At 38.1% G+C, this 14,650-nt stretch overlaps 1 protein-coding gene across 3 annotated transcripts in view; it reads left to right on the top strand.

Annotated features, from left to right (window-relative positions):
* AKT3 (AKT serine/threonine kinase 3) overlaps positions 1 to 14,650 on the top strand; it is a 379,319-nt gene that overhangs the window by 62,611 nt on the left and 302,058 nt on the right. The window contains exon 1 of one of the 3 annotated variants that reach the window (XM_068541691.1): positions 10,914 to 10,969. The exons of the other annotated variants lie outside the window; for them this stretch is intronic. The gene's annotated coding sequence lies outside the window, so the exon portion shown is untranslated. Of the gene's footprint in view, positions 1 to 10,913; positions 10,970 to 14,650 lie in introns of those variants that run through there. 3 annotated transcript variants of the gene reach the window in all.

The following is a 14,650-nucleotide window of genomic DNA, read 5'->3' as shown; positions in this document are numbered from 1 at the left end:
ATCTCACCCAGAAGCATACACATATACACTCACAAAAAAAGGAAAAGGGGAAAAATTAATATATCCTGCTCCCAAAGTCCACCTCCTGAATTTGGGATGCTTCGTTGTCTATTCAGGTATTCAACAGATGTAGGCACATCAAGTTGTTTGTGGAGTTTTAATCTGCTGCTTCTGAGGCTGCTGGGAGAGATTTCCCTTTCTCTTCTTTGTTCGCACAGCTCCCGGGGTTCAGCTTTGGATTTGGACCCGCCTCTGCGTGTAGGTCACCTGAGGGCGTCTGTTCCCCGCCCAGATAGAACGGGGTTTAAAGGAGCAGCTGCTTTGGGGGCTCTGGCTCACTCGGGCGGGGGGGGGAGGGAAGGATACGGATGCAGGGCGAGACTGCGGCGGCGGAGGCCGGCGTGACGTTGCAACAGCCTGAGGCGCGCCGTGCGTTCTCCTGGGGAAGTTGTCTCTGGATCACGGGAGCCTGGCCGTGGTGGGATGCACCGGCTCCCGGGAGGGGCGGTGTGGATAGTGACCTGTGCTCGCACAGAGGCTTTTTGGTGGCGGCAGCAGCAGCCTTAGCGTCTCATGCCCGTTTCTGGGGTCCGCGCTGATAGCTGCAGCTCGCGCCCGTCTCTGGAGTTCGTTTAGGCGGCGCTCTGAATCCCCTCTCCTCGCGCACCGGGAAACAAAGAGGCAAGAAAAAGTCTCTTGCCTCTTCGTCAGCTGCAGACTTTTTCCCGGACTCCCTCCTGGCTAGCTGTGGTGCGCTAGCCCCTTCAGGCTGTGTTCATGCTGCCAACCCCAGTCCTCTCCCTAAGATCCGACTGAAGCCCGAGCCTCAGCTCCCAGCCCCCGCCCGCCCTGGCAGGTGAGCAGACAAGCCTCTTGGGCTGGTGAGTGCTGGTTGGCACCGATCCTCTTTGCTGGAATCTCTCCGCTTTTCCCTCTGCGCCCCTGTTGCTGTGGGGTCCGCGCTGATAGCCGCAGCTCGCGCCCGTCTCTGGAGTTCGTTTAGGCGTCGCTCTGAATCCCCTCTCCTCGTGCACCAGGAAACAAAGAGGGAAGAAAAAGTCTCTTGCCTCTTCGGCAGCTGCAGACTTTTTCCCGGACTCCCTCCCGGCTAGCTGTGGTGCGCTAACCCCTTCAGGCTGTGTTCATGCCGCCAACCCCAGTCTTCTCCCTGCGATCCGACCGAAGCCCGAGCCTCAGCTCCTAGCCCCCGCCCGCCCCGGCGGGTGAGCAGATAAGCCTCTCGGGCTGGTGAGTGCTGCTCAGCGCCGAGCCTCTGTGCGGGAATCTCTCCGCTTTGCCCTCCGCACCCCTGTGGCTGTGCTCTCCTCCGTGGCTCCGAAGCTTCCCCCCTCTGCCTCCCGCAGTCTCCGCCCGCGAAGGGGCTTCCTAGTGTGTGGAAACCTTTCCTCCTTCACGGCTCCCTCCCACTGGTGCAGGTCCCATCCCTATTCTTTTGTCTCTGTTATTTCTTTTTTCTTTTGCCCTACCCAAGTACGTGGTGAGTTTCTTGCCTTTTGGGAGGTCTGACGTCTTCTGCCAGCGTTCAGTGGGTGTTCTGTAGCAGCAGTTCCACGTGTAGATGTATTTCTAATGTATCTGTGGGAAGGAAGGTGATCTCCGCGTCTTACTCTTCCGCCATCTTGCCCTATTCCTGCATTACTGTTAATTGGTCTGTTCGTATTTTCTTTTCCTTGCGGATTCAGTCTTGGGAGACTGTACCTTGCTAAGAATTTGTCCGTTTCTTCTAGGTTGTCCATTTTATTGGTGTATAGTTGCTTGGAGTAGTCTCTTATGCTGTATTTCTGGATGTCTATGGTGTCATTTTTAACTTCTCCTTTTTCATTTCTATTTTGATTGATTTGGGCCCTGTCTCTTTTTTTCTTGATGACTCTGGTTAAAGTTTTATCAATTTTGTTTACCTTTTCACAGAACCAGCTTTTGGTTTCATTGATCTTTTCTGCTTTTTTAGTTTCTATTTCATTTATTTCTGCTCTGATCTTTATGATTTTTTTCCTTCTACTAACTTTGGGTTTTGTTTTTCTTTCTGTATGTGCTTTAGGTTAGGTTGTTTATTTGATATTTTTCTTGTTTCCTGAGGTAAGCTTGTATTGCTATAAACTTCCTTCTTAGAATTGCTTTTGCCATGTCCCATTGTTGTGTTTTCATTTGTCTCTAGGTATTTTTTGATTTCCTCTTTGATTTCTGCAGTGATCCATTGGTTGTTTCGTAACATATTGTTTAGCCTCCACATGTTTGTGTTTTTTTTGCAGTTTTTTTCTTGTAGTTGATTTCTAGTCTTAGAGCCTGGTGGTCAGGAAAGATGCTTGATATGATTTCAATTTCCTTAAATTCACCAAGACTTGTTTTGTGGTCTAGCATGTGATCTGTCCTGGAGAATGTTCCATGTGCACTTGAAAAGAATGTGTATTCTGCTGCTGTCAGGTGGAATGCTCTCTATATATATCAATTAAGTACATTTGGTCTAATGTGTTATTTAAGGTTGGTGTTTCCTTATTGATTTTCTGTCTGGATGATCTGTCAATTGATGTTAAGTGGGGCGTTAAAGTCCTCTACTATTATTGTATTACTGTCGATTTCTCCTTTTATGTCTGTTAACGTTTTCTTTATATATTGAGATGCTCCTATGCTCTGGGTGCATGTATTTTATAATTGTTATATCTTCTTCTTGGATTGATCCCTTGATCATAGATGGATGAGTGTCCATCTTTGTCTCTTGTAACAGTCTTTGTTTTAAAGTCTATTTTGTCTGATATGAGTATTGCTACTCCAGCTTTCTTTTGATTTCCTTTTGCCTGGAATACCTTTCTCCATCCCCTCACTTTCAGTCTCTATGTGTCTCTAGATCTGAAGTGAGTCTTTTGTAGGCAGCATATATGTGGGTCTTGTTTTTATATCCATTCAGTCAGTCCAAGACTTCTGGCTGGAGCATTTAGTTCGTTCATTTACACTTAAAGTAATTATCAGTATGTATGTTCTTATTGCCATTTTTTAAATTGTTTTGAATTTGTTTTGGTAGGTCTCCCCCCCCTTTTTCTTTTGTTCTCTTGTGATTCGATGAGTATCTTTATTTAGTGTTATGTTTGGATTCCCTTTTCTTTTTTGTGTGTATATCTGTTACAGGTTTTTTGTTTGTGGTTACCATGAGGTTTTTGTATGGCACTCTATATATATACTTGGTTGTTTTAAGTTACTGATCTCTCACTTTCGAATACATTTTAACAACCTTACATTTGTACTCTCCTCCCCTCACAGTTACTGTTTTTGACATTGTATTTTACATCTAATTGTTCTGTGTATCCCTTATTGTGGATAGAGATGATTTTACTACTTTTGTCTTTTAACCTCCCTACTAGCTTTGTGTGTGTTCATGATTTCCTACCTTTATTGTATGTTTCCGTTTACTGGTGATGTTTTTATTTCGTAATTTTCTTATTCCTAGTTGTGGCCTTTTCTTTTTCGTGTGGAGAAGTTCCTTTAACATTTGCTGTAAAGCTGGTTTGGTGGTGCTGAATTCTTTTAGCTTTTGCTTGTCTGTAAAGGTTTTGACTTCTTCATCAAATCTGAATGAGAGCCTTGATGAGTAAAGCATTCTTGGTTGTAGGTTTTTCCCTTTCATCACTCTAAATATATTGTGCCATTCTCTTCTGCCCGCAGTTTCTGCTGAAAAATCAACTGATAGCCTCTATAAACCTTTTTTTAGTGTTGTGTTTTTAAGGTGTATTTATATTGATACACGAAGTTCTGATTTTTTCATTTTCACTGCTGCGTGGTTTTGCATGAATAAACCACACTTTTTAAAACTGTTCTGTTGAAGAGCTTTAAGTGGTTGCCAGTTTTTTACCTATTACAAGCAGTGCTGCAACAAATGTTTTTGTACGTTCCCCATGTATATGTGAAATTTTTATTGCAAATAGAAAATTGCTAGGTCATAGGGTATGCTCTGCCTTCACCTTTACTAGATTTTGTATATTGTTTTTTGAAGTGGTTGTTAACAGTTTACTTCCACCAGTTTGTGAGACTTTTCTTCTTGTCAGACATAATTTTTGTCATTCTGATGTGTGAGAAATGGTATTTTGGTGTTTTAAATTTGAATTTCTCTGGTTATTAATGGGGTTTCTAGTTCTTTTCATATGTTTATTGCTACGTAATTTCTTTCATAAATTGCATTTTCTACTCTCTGCCCCACCCCCTTTTTTGTATTAGATGGTTTGTCCTTGTTGATTTGTAGGAATTTTTCAGGAATTGATGTTCATTATTTGTTATTTGAATTATAAATATTTTCTTTTAGTTTGTGGCTTGTCCTTTTAGTTGTATGAGTACTAACTTTTTTGTACCAAAACCTTTCATTTTCAATATAGATACATTTGTCAATCTTTTCCTTTATAATTTTGCTTCTGGTATTATTTTTAAGAACTTCCTTTCCTACATTGAGGTTATAACAGTCTTTTTATTTATTGTCTATTGCTGCATAACAAATTACCAGCAAAACCTATTTGGTTAAAAGAAACAATAAATATTTATTATTTCTTTTCATTTCTGGGAGCAGGGTGTTTGTGTGGTTATGATCTTGGTCCCTTATGAGGTTGCAGTCAACATGTCAGTCAGGGCTTCAGTCATCTGAAGGTTTAATTAGGGCTGGAGGACTTGCTTTTAAAGATAGCCTACTCAAATGGCCAGTGAGTTGGTGTAGGCTATTGGTGGGAGGCCTCAGTTCCTCTTGATGTGATCCTTTACTAGGGCCACTTGAGTGTTATCATAATTTGGAGGCTGACTTCCCCTGAATGAGTGAGCCAGGAGATCACAGTGGAAACTAATGTCTTTTATGATCTAGGCTTTGAAGTCACAGACTGTCACTCAGCCTGTTCATTGTGGGAGGAGACCATCCTGGGACTGGAATACCAATGTGAGAGGATCATTGAAGGCTGTCTTGGAGCCTCACTGCCAGAGTGTCTTACATTTTTTAATAAGATTCCTAAGAAAGTTATTTCACATTTAGTTCTTCTTTATTCCACCTTGAGGATGTTATGTTTTGTGTGTGTGTGTGTGTGAGGGGGTGTGTTAAGAAGGGGATCTAATCTTATTATTCTTCTAAAAGTGTAATAATTGCCTCAATCTCATTTGTTGAGTAATCCATCATATTGTTCTTTTTATATGTGGGTTTGCTTCTGGGCTCTCTGTACTCTCTTTTAGCCTGCTTTTTTATTCCTGCACCAATACCACTTTACAACAAGTACTGATCTCTCTCATACTCTTTTTACTCTTCTTCCCTACTGGCTTAGCTCTTCTTGTCTCCAAAGGTTATTAAGAGAGAAATTGTTAAATAAATCCATTTGATTTTTAGAATCAGGTTCTATGAAGAGTTCTGCTGGGATTTTGCTTAAGGAATATAAAAGTATAACCCTTTTTTCATTAAAAAATTCATAAGTGCTTAGTAAAGATTTGTGAAATATAGATAAGTTAAAAAAACTTAAAACAAATAAAGCATCCATAACCACATCACCCAAACATCATCATTATTGTAGCATTAAGAATTTTTAAAGTTTTGATTTTGTAAAAACTAAATCTTCTCTGTAACAAAAGCCATCACATATTGGGGAAAAAAATAAGGATTAACATTTTTATTGTAGTGTGTGTCCATAAAACATTAAGATAAATAGAAAAATGGACAAAGAATATGAACAGGCATTTGACAGAGGCGGATATACAGAGAAGTCCATATGCTCATTCCTCAAAGGTTAACATTTTCCACATTTGTATTGTCTTTCTTTTTTCTCTCCTTATCCTCCCTGTCATTTCCTCTCTGTCTCAGTGCTTTGTTCCTCCTTCCCCATCAATATATGGTATTTAAAATATATTTATATAGAAATATTTTAAATATATTTAAAGATACTTAGGTTCAAATACATAGATTTATTTTCTGAACCGTTTGAGACATGATGACCCTTTTACCTTTATGTACTTAAATGTGTGTTTCCTAAAACTAGGACGTTATCTTACATAATTGAAGTATAGTTATCAAAATTAAGAAATGAACATTGATACAATGCTGTTATCCAGATATTGTCAATAATAACCTTTATAGCCCTCCCTCTCCAAAAAAATCCTGGATCATCATGCAAGAATCATTATGTGACATCATGATGTCTGGTCATGCAACTGATACATCAGTTGTCATGTCTCTTTAGTCTACTTTAATCAGGAAGCACATGATACTGCTTTGTCCCAATCCTGGTGATGTTAACTTTGATCACTGGTTACAATGGTGTCTACCAAGATTCTTCTCCATTGTAAGGTTATTATTATTCCCTCTGTAATTAATAAGAATCTTGTGGTGTGATACTTTTTTTTTTTTATTGATTAATTATTTTTGGCTGCGCTGGCTCTTCATTGCTGCGGGCAGGCTTTCTCTAGTTGAGGCGAACCGGGCCTACTCTTCATTGAGGTGGGCGGGTTTCTCATTGTGGTGGCTTCTCTTGTTGCGGAGCACGGGCTCTAGGCGTGCAGGCTCAGCAGTTGTGGCTCGTGGCCTCTAGGGTGCAGGCTCAGTAGTTGTGGCGCGTGGGCTTAGTTGCTCCGCGGCATGTGGGATCTTCCCGGACCAGGGCTTGAACCTGTGTCCCCTGCATTGGCAGGTGGATTCTTAACCACTGTGCCACCAGGGAAGTCCTGTGGTGTGATACTTTGTGACCATATAAATATCTGGTTACTCTTCAAACTTTGGCCCACGAGTTTCAGCATGCAATTATGGTTCTTGTTTGAGTCAGCTGTTTGTTATTCATGGTGATTTTCTAATTTAGTTGTTCCTTTTTAACAAATTATGTTAAAGTCCAAATTATGACTTTTAATTGACTTTTCACTACAAAAAAAGGTTCTCCTTCATGAATCCTATTTTAGTCAATGGATTATAGTCTTTTCCCATCATTATTAATTCTGAAATGCTCAAGTTATCCTAGATTTGGCTCATGTAAGCCCTGAAAAGCTAGCTCTATATTCTTTTGACATGTTCCCATCAATTTGTGAAGACTTTCTGACACAATAAAATATTCCAGGCTCATCATATAGTTTCCCAGCTCTAGAATCAACCATTTCTCCAGGGAGCTCTGATTCCTTTTCGTGGGGAATAGTATTATCTTTCTTTTATTCTTAATTACCTTTATTCTTCATTGCTGTGTGTTTTTATTCTATCTTGATTTGTTCTATTTTTGCATGACTAACCATACTGCTTTAATTATTTAAGTTTTATAGTTTAGTTTATTATTTAATTATTAGATCTCTCTGGTAATATTTGACACTAGAGACCAATCATGTCTTCTTGCTTGTACTTCAGAACCTCATAATTCCTGTTTTTTTCTCGACCTGTTTGATTGTTTATGTCATGCTTCTTCTGGATTCTTCTTCCTCGATTACGATTTTAAAAGGTAGATTTCCCTAGGATCCTCTGAGGAACCAGGCAGTGAGTGTCACTGCTTATTCATTGCTGGTGGGAAATCTATACTGGTTCTGTTTCTCTGGGGACAATTTGATAATATGTATCAAAATTACAAATGTATATTCCCATCTCAGGAATGTATCCTTCAGGTATATTTTTACATTTTGTAATGATGTATATACAGGGTTATTCATACAAATATAGTATGTAATAGCAAAAGATTTGGAGATTATCCACAATAATCTGAAAACTTTATTAACGTTTTTCTCCCTTTTTCTAGTCATATCTGCATAAGGCTAGATTTTCTTCATATATGTCAACCAAAACAATATATTGTAGTAGAGTGAAACAAAAGCTCAAATGTCCATTAATAGTGGATAGGTTAAGTAAATAATGATACAGCAGTATAATGGAATATTATGCAGTTGAAAAAGAATAGGAAGAATAGTATTTATATGGAAAATCATGGAAAAATCATTGCAAGTAAAAAGGAAAAGAGTAAGGTGCAGAACATATTATACAGCACTTTTTGTGTAAAGGAGGGGAACTAGATTATATAGTTTTATTTGCTCTATTGGCATAAGGAACTCTGGAAGGAAAAAGAAGAAACTAACACTTTTCCCCAGGAAGTAGGGTATGAACTGGGCAGATGACAGAGGTGTGATGAGACTCTTTACTGTATACCTTTTTAATCTGTTTGATTTTTGAGACTTGAAAATATCAGTACCACCTGTTTAATTCAATTTTTTAAACGTCTTACAGTATAACTTACACCTGGTTTTGGCACAGTACGAATTGGGGCTTTTTACTAGTTCTAAACCACTGGCCCACAGCATAAAATGTTTCTCAACACACTGTAAGCAGCCTTTTGTCTCTATAGCTTTATACTTCACCACTTCTGGCTCCATATTTTACATTCTAGCAACATTGAATTTCTTCTAGTTCTTCTCACACGTGGCACTGTTTCATACCTGTGTATGTTTTACCTATGTCTTCTTCATATTCGTCTTTTAGGAATCAGTTTGTCATGTTCTGTGGGAAGCTGTTCTGCACCTCTGCAGGCTGAGTTGGGTGATTGTCGTAATACTCTGTGTATTTGTCTAGTAGTGCTCTTATCATATTGCATTTTAACGTTCAGCTCCTTGTATAGTACCTAGACATATAGACTCAAAGATCTGCTTCAATTTTTTTTTTTTTTAATAACTCTGTGTGTAGGGTATGGGTCATCTCTCAAAGAGCTTGTAGTCTTTAATGGAGACATACATGTAGGAATGTAACGTAAGACAGAGAGTAATAAGTGAGACAATAAGCAAGGTTATATTTCCAAAGAAGTTCTTTTACATGGATCTTGAAGATGTGCCATGGTCCAGACGGAGACATTTTAACAGGACCTGTTAAAGAGGAGCAAATAATCCGGTGTAGCTTCAGTGTAGGGAATCATGACTCAAGGTGAACTGGGAAGGAAAGGAAAAACAGGGACAGATTGTGAGAGACCTAACATTCTAGTCTGAGGAATTTAAATAGTATCTTGTAGGCAGAGTAGGACTATCGAATGTTTTTGAACAAGGAGCCAATCTGATCTGTGTTTTAGGATGATTACTTTTATACTTTCTGTAGAGTGGTTTGAAAAAGGAAGCTATGAGAGACAGGGGCATCTGTTCAGATATTTTATACTGTAAACTACAGTGTTGAATATGGGATCAAAAACGAACAGGCAGCTACATTTTCAAACTCCATGTTTTTGTCCATATAGTCCATTCAACCTAGAATGATCTCTTATTCCAAAAGTGATATTCTATTCGTCTTTGAAGAGACAGCTTATATGTAACATCTACTAGTAATCCCTGATAAATTCCCTCCAATTGTAATTAATTGTACCCTGTTCTGACTGCCTTTCATTTACTTATGACTTTTTTCATACTCTACCTATCTCATAATAGTTGTCTCACTCACCCCTGGAATTAATTGCTTCCTTCTGGAAACCTTTGTGTTACTTTATTTGACCTACTCATACAACACTCAACACATTGTATTATTGTTTGATGTTTTTTCTGTTTATTTCAATAAACATTTCTTGGGTACCAAACCTGGAGGAATTCATACTTTGGCAGTCCACATGTTTGTTTATAATATATGATTAGATGTATGAGTTTTTTAGGGCAACTTTATTTTGATCTCTTGCACATAACATAGTTGGTTACTTATTAGGAACTCAATATTGTAGAGACATTAGTGGAACAGTATTAGTTAAAAGCCAGGTTTAAATCCCGACTCTACCACTGTAGCCTGGATCCTCTGTAGGGAAGTTATTTAGCCTATTTAAGCCATAGTTTTCTCACTTGTAAAATGGGGAATTAGTCAGCTTGGGCTGCCATGACAAAATATCATAGACTGGGCAGCTTAAATGACAGAAAGTTATTTCTCACAGTTCTGGAGGCTGTGAAGTCTGAGAGCATGGTTTCAGCATTTTTGGGTTCTGGTGAGGACTTTCTTCCTGGCTTGCAGGCAGTACCTTTTTGTTGTGTTCTCACATGGTGGAAAGAGACACAACAAGCTCTCGGATGTCTCTTCTCATAAGGGTACTAATGCCATCGTGAGGGCCCCACCCTTGTGACCCCATCTAAACCTAATTTCTTCCCAAAGGCCCCATCACGTTGGGGGTTAGGCTTTCAACATATGAATTTGTGGCGGGGGCACAAACAGTCCATAGCACTATCTTATACAGTGGTTTTGAGAATTAAATAATTTATGGAAAGCATTTAGCACTGTGCCTCTAACATAAAAAGTGATGTGTTTAACCTGTTGTCATCATTGTCATTATTTTGACTTGGCATAAATTTTGCATATGGGGTAATGGAGGAAAATTAGAGATGCATTAGTGATTTTTCTCTTCATTGATGGAGGATATGTGATCATATTAATTATGAAGGGAAATGTAGGAAGAAGAGGAGGATTGCAGGCATTCTGATTAGAGGTGCTTTCTTCACTCTATCAAGAGACAAGGAGAAGATGGATGCAGATGTTAGGTTTATAGATGTAGCATAAAAATGCTAAGAGTAGAAGAAAAGAGAACCTTTAATATTCTTTATATGTATATGATCTTTAAAATGCAATTCTTAATTGTTTTTATTCAAATCTTTATTTTTCTTTTCTCTGATTTCATTGATAAAGGTGTTTTTCTGTGAGCCCAGGAAGGCAGAAGTATCATTTATATCTTCATCCACAAATAATACTAAATTTGTTTTGCTGGATTTTGAAAAGTTCTGTTTCAGACATTTTGAATCTTAGACATATTTTGACATTTTAGAATTGGAGTATAATATATTCCTATCCTCTAGCTTGTGGATTTACTTTCTCCTCTCTAAGTTAATGAATCAAGGGTTTATTAGCCTTTCTAGAACTTTAAGTATCTCTAATTCTTTCACTTTTGGCAATAATTCTCCACATTTACTTTATAGAGTCCCTTTGGTGGAGCCCACAGGCGGAGAGGAAGCACAGGATTCATAAGATGGAGGGCGGGTGAGTGACTGAGAATTTGGGCTGGACTTGGGAAAAAAGTGGTAGAGGTTGCACCTTAATAATAGGAATAAATTTGAAGTGTAAGTTGGGACATTACATTGTCTTGGTCAGGTGTGTAAAGATAATGGAATGGTTTTGAGTTTTTTCTTTATGTAAATTTATTAATAATTTATATGACATAGCTATCATGCCATCTGTACTACGATTTTATCAAAATTCACACTGTGAGCACACAGTTGACGGTTTGCAGGAACATAGAGCAAATAGTTTATCCTAGACTACATCTTTTCTTTGGTAATAGTGGTCAAAAATACATCGTTAAATTGTGGTTTGGGACTTATCTTTTTTGTTTTAATAACAGAAATTTCACCTCTTAATAATATAACCTTAAATTGGCATGCAGGTTTACTGATGAATTTATGGATTTTCTGTGAGTGTATGTAGTGGTATGTAGTTAGATGAGACTGATTGTAATATTATAAAGTAGAAAAAGTTTGTCTCTAGGACCCTTTCACTGCTTTTTCCTTTTTCCTTCAACCTCCTCATTTAGGAGTTATCCTCCATAGGCCTTTCCCTGTTTTATCTCTATCAAAAGAAATGCCCCAGTACTTTAGGGCCTTGACAGGTTATCTTTGAAAGACAAATAGATACATTAAATGGCAGATTTTTTAACATTTAATTGGGGCTTTTGAAAATCCAAACAGAATTTCCTTATGGTGAAACTTGGAACATTGACTGACATCTGTTGGGAGAAATATTTTCAGCCAAGAGAGTTTTCTGACTCTGCTCCTTAAGTGACAACCTGTTGCCAGGTAGGAAGGGAACGAACACTGTTACGTGCTAGTGTCTGAGCATCTGTGCCAGGTGCTTTATACAATATCATTTGATCCTCACAGGGAGCTTTGTGAGATAGGCATTCTTATTCACATTTAACAAAAGAGGATCTGAAAGAGTCACAGACAGGTGAAGTGACCTTCCTAAAGAGGTCACATCGGAGGCACATCTTAAAATCAGGACTTTCAGACTCCAAAGCTTTTACATTTACCAGTAGACCAGTATTTGACAGTCATTTTATTTTTTTTTGTTTAATCTATAATTCTTTTTGGTGAACATAAAATATCTTGCCCTCAAGAATTCCTTTACGTGTTTCTATAGAGAGGGTTCCTCATCTCCTTCGTAAGACACCACTTAGATCCTGCTGCTTGTGGTTGATTAGTCTTGAACTTTTTATTGTGTTTTTGGCTAGGAGTATAAAATTGCCTTATTAGCAGAGATGGTCAACACTACAACATTCAGCTCTAAACGTATTGAGTTAGATTTGTTTGTTTTTAGCAGATTGGCCAACTTTGAAGTTTGTACTTAGAGTAAGGAAGTGTATGACATATACTTCCTAAGTACATATACTCTAAGTGTATATACAATATGACAACTGTATATATGTGAACTATAACATTTGGGAATTATCACAGCAAGAATGAATACATTTCTCGTTATTGATACTTTTGAACAGGTATGTTCAGTATTACAAAACATTTTGAAAATGTTCATTCGACAAAGAATTATAAAGTGCTTGCAATGTGCCAGGGCTATACTAAATTCTACACTGAACACAACACTAAAAACACATGGTTTCTGCCCTCAGTGAGATGATAGTTTAGAAGGGAGACAAACTTGTGAGGTAACTATTAAAATACGCTATAATCATTACAGTTATGGAGTCGTGTAGAAGGAAGAGTGGGTGCACTATGGAAGGACAAGTTAATTGTGCTTGGGTGACTCGGAAAGATTTTGAGAAGAGGTAGTTTAAACTGAAGGCCGAATGTATTCTTGACTACAGGACAATTCATGATCTGCTCAAACATATTGTATACACAACATTTGCACGGACAGCATTTCCCTTACTTGTATGCATAAATGTAGTATTAAGTTTGAACACTTAGTGTTTTCCCTTTACCTCTAAATCATACATCCTCCATATATCTTTTAGAAGGCTTCTCCTGTAGTTGCTTGTTTCCCTTTATTTTTCTGTTCTGCTGCTGTAAAATTTCTCTGGTTTTTGGAAAGAGGCAGACTAATTGCTGGATACTAGAGGAAAGTTAAATTTATGGTGATTGCTCTATTTCTACATTCATTACAACAGTTAGTAGTGAGTGAAGCATCACAATTATGGTGGGAAATGGTGAGGAGAGCAGGGTAATGGAACTAGGAGCCTGATTGCTTTATTATTTTTACTGTTGCACAAATGGTTTTCTTCTATTTAGAATAATCTAAGGACTGAAAGTATGACTAGCTATGTTCTTGAGCTGAAAGTGAAGTTAGAAGACAGTTGTCTGGAGGGAAACATTGCATTCAGTGGTATATTAATTATTTCCTGGCCCATTTTGATTGTAAGGCTTTTTGGTGAATTATACTTATGAAGAGTTCCCCTATGATTAAGTATTAGGATACGTGCCTATCTGTCTCTAATATACATGCTGGTTCTCATAGGCAGACACATTGGCAGATGTTAAGGCAATTCAGTTTAGTTGAGAAACCGCATGATATTATGGAAAGAGCCCTGCACCAGATGTTAGGAAAGCTGAATTCCGGTCCTGCCTCTGGCTCTTAGGTAATTTGTTCTCTGCCTTTGAGCTAGTCAGGTAACCTCTCTGAGGCCTCAGTTTCTTGCTTTTTAAATACTAGGTTAGGGTAATGCTCCCTAAGGTATTGCTCAACTCACACTTTAATCATTTTATTATTGACAAGGGATTTATTCACCTACCAAATCTTTATTGAGTGCTTTCATATTTCAGGTTCTGTGCTAGGTAGGTATAGTCAAAAAGAGACATGGAGGATAGTCATAGATCAATGAGAGAGAACTGAGAGTTGAGAAACTTATACAACTCTGGTAAATTTTTGACAAAGGTAGCAAGACCATTCACTGCAGGAGAATAGTCTTCAACAAATGATGCTGGTACAACTGGATTTCCACATGCAGAAGAATCAATTTAGGCCCCTACCTCATACTGTATACAAAAAATAACTCAAAATGGATTAAAGACCTAAACATAAAAGCTGAAACTATAAATCTCTTAGAAGAAAATGCATAAATCTTTGTGATCTTGGAATGGGCAGTGGTATTTTAGATTTGATACCAAATGCATGAAGCAACCAATGAAAAATTGATAAATTGGACCTCATCAAAATTAAAAACTTATATGTCAAATGACACTCTTAAGAAGTGAAAAGACAACCCACAGGATGGGGAAAATATTTGAAAAATCATATAGCTGATAAAGGTCTAGTACCCAGAGTATATCAAGAATTTTTATAACTCAATAATAGAAAGACAGCCCAAATTAAAAATGGGCAATGGATCTGAATTGACATTTTTCCAAGGAAGATACACAAATGGCCAATAATTCATGAAGAGGTGCTCAACATCATTAGCCAGCAGAGAAATGTAAATCAAAATCACATGAGATATCACTTCACACTCATTAGGATGGCACTAATCAAAAAGATGGATAATGAAAAGTGTTGGTGAGGATATGAAGACATTGGAACCCTCATACACTGCTTGTGGGATTGTAAAATGGTGCAGCTGCTTTGGAAAACAATTTGGCAGTTCCTTGAAAACTTAAACAGAGTTAGCATATGATCCAGCAGTTTTGTACCTAGGTATATACCCAAGAAAATTGA

Source organism: Eschrichtius robustus, chromosome 3, assembly GCF_028021215.1.
Source record: "Eschrichtius robustus isolate mEscRob2 chromosome 3, mEscRob2.pri, whole genome shotgun sequence".
Lineage (NCBI taxonomy): Eukaryota > Metazoa > Chordata > Mammalia > Artiodactyla > Eschrichtiidae > Eschrichtius > Eschrichtius robustus.
The sequence above is the reverse complement of the archived record's forward strand: the minus strand, read 5'-3'. Positions and strand labels throughout refer to the sequence as shown.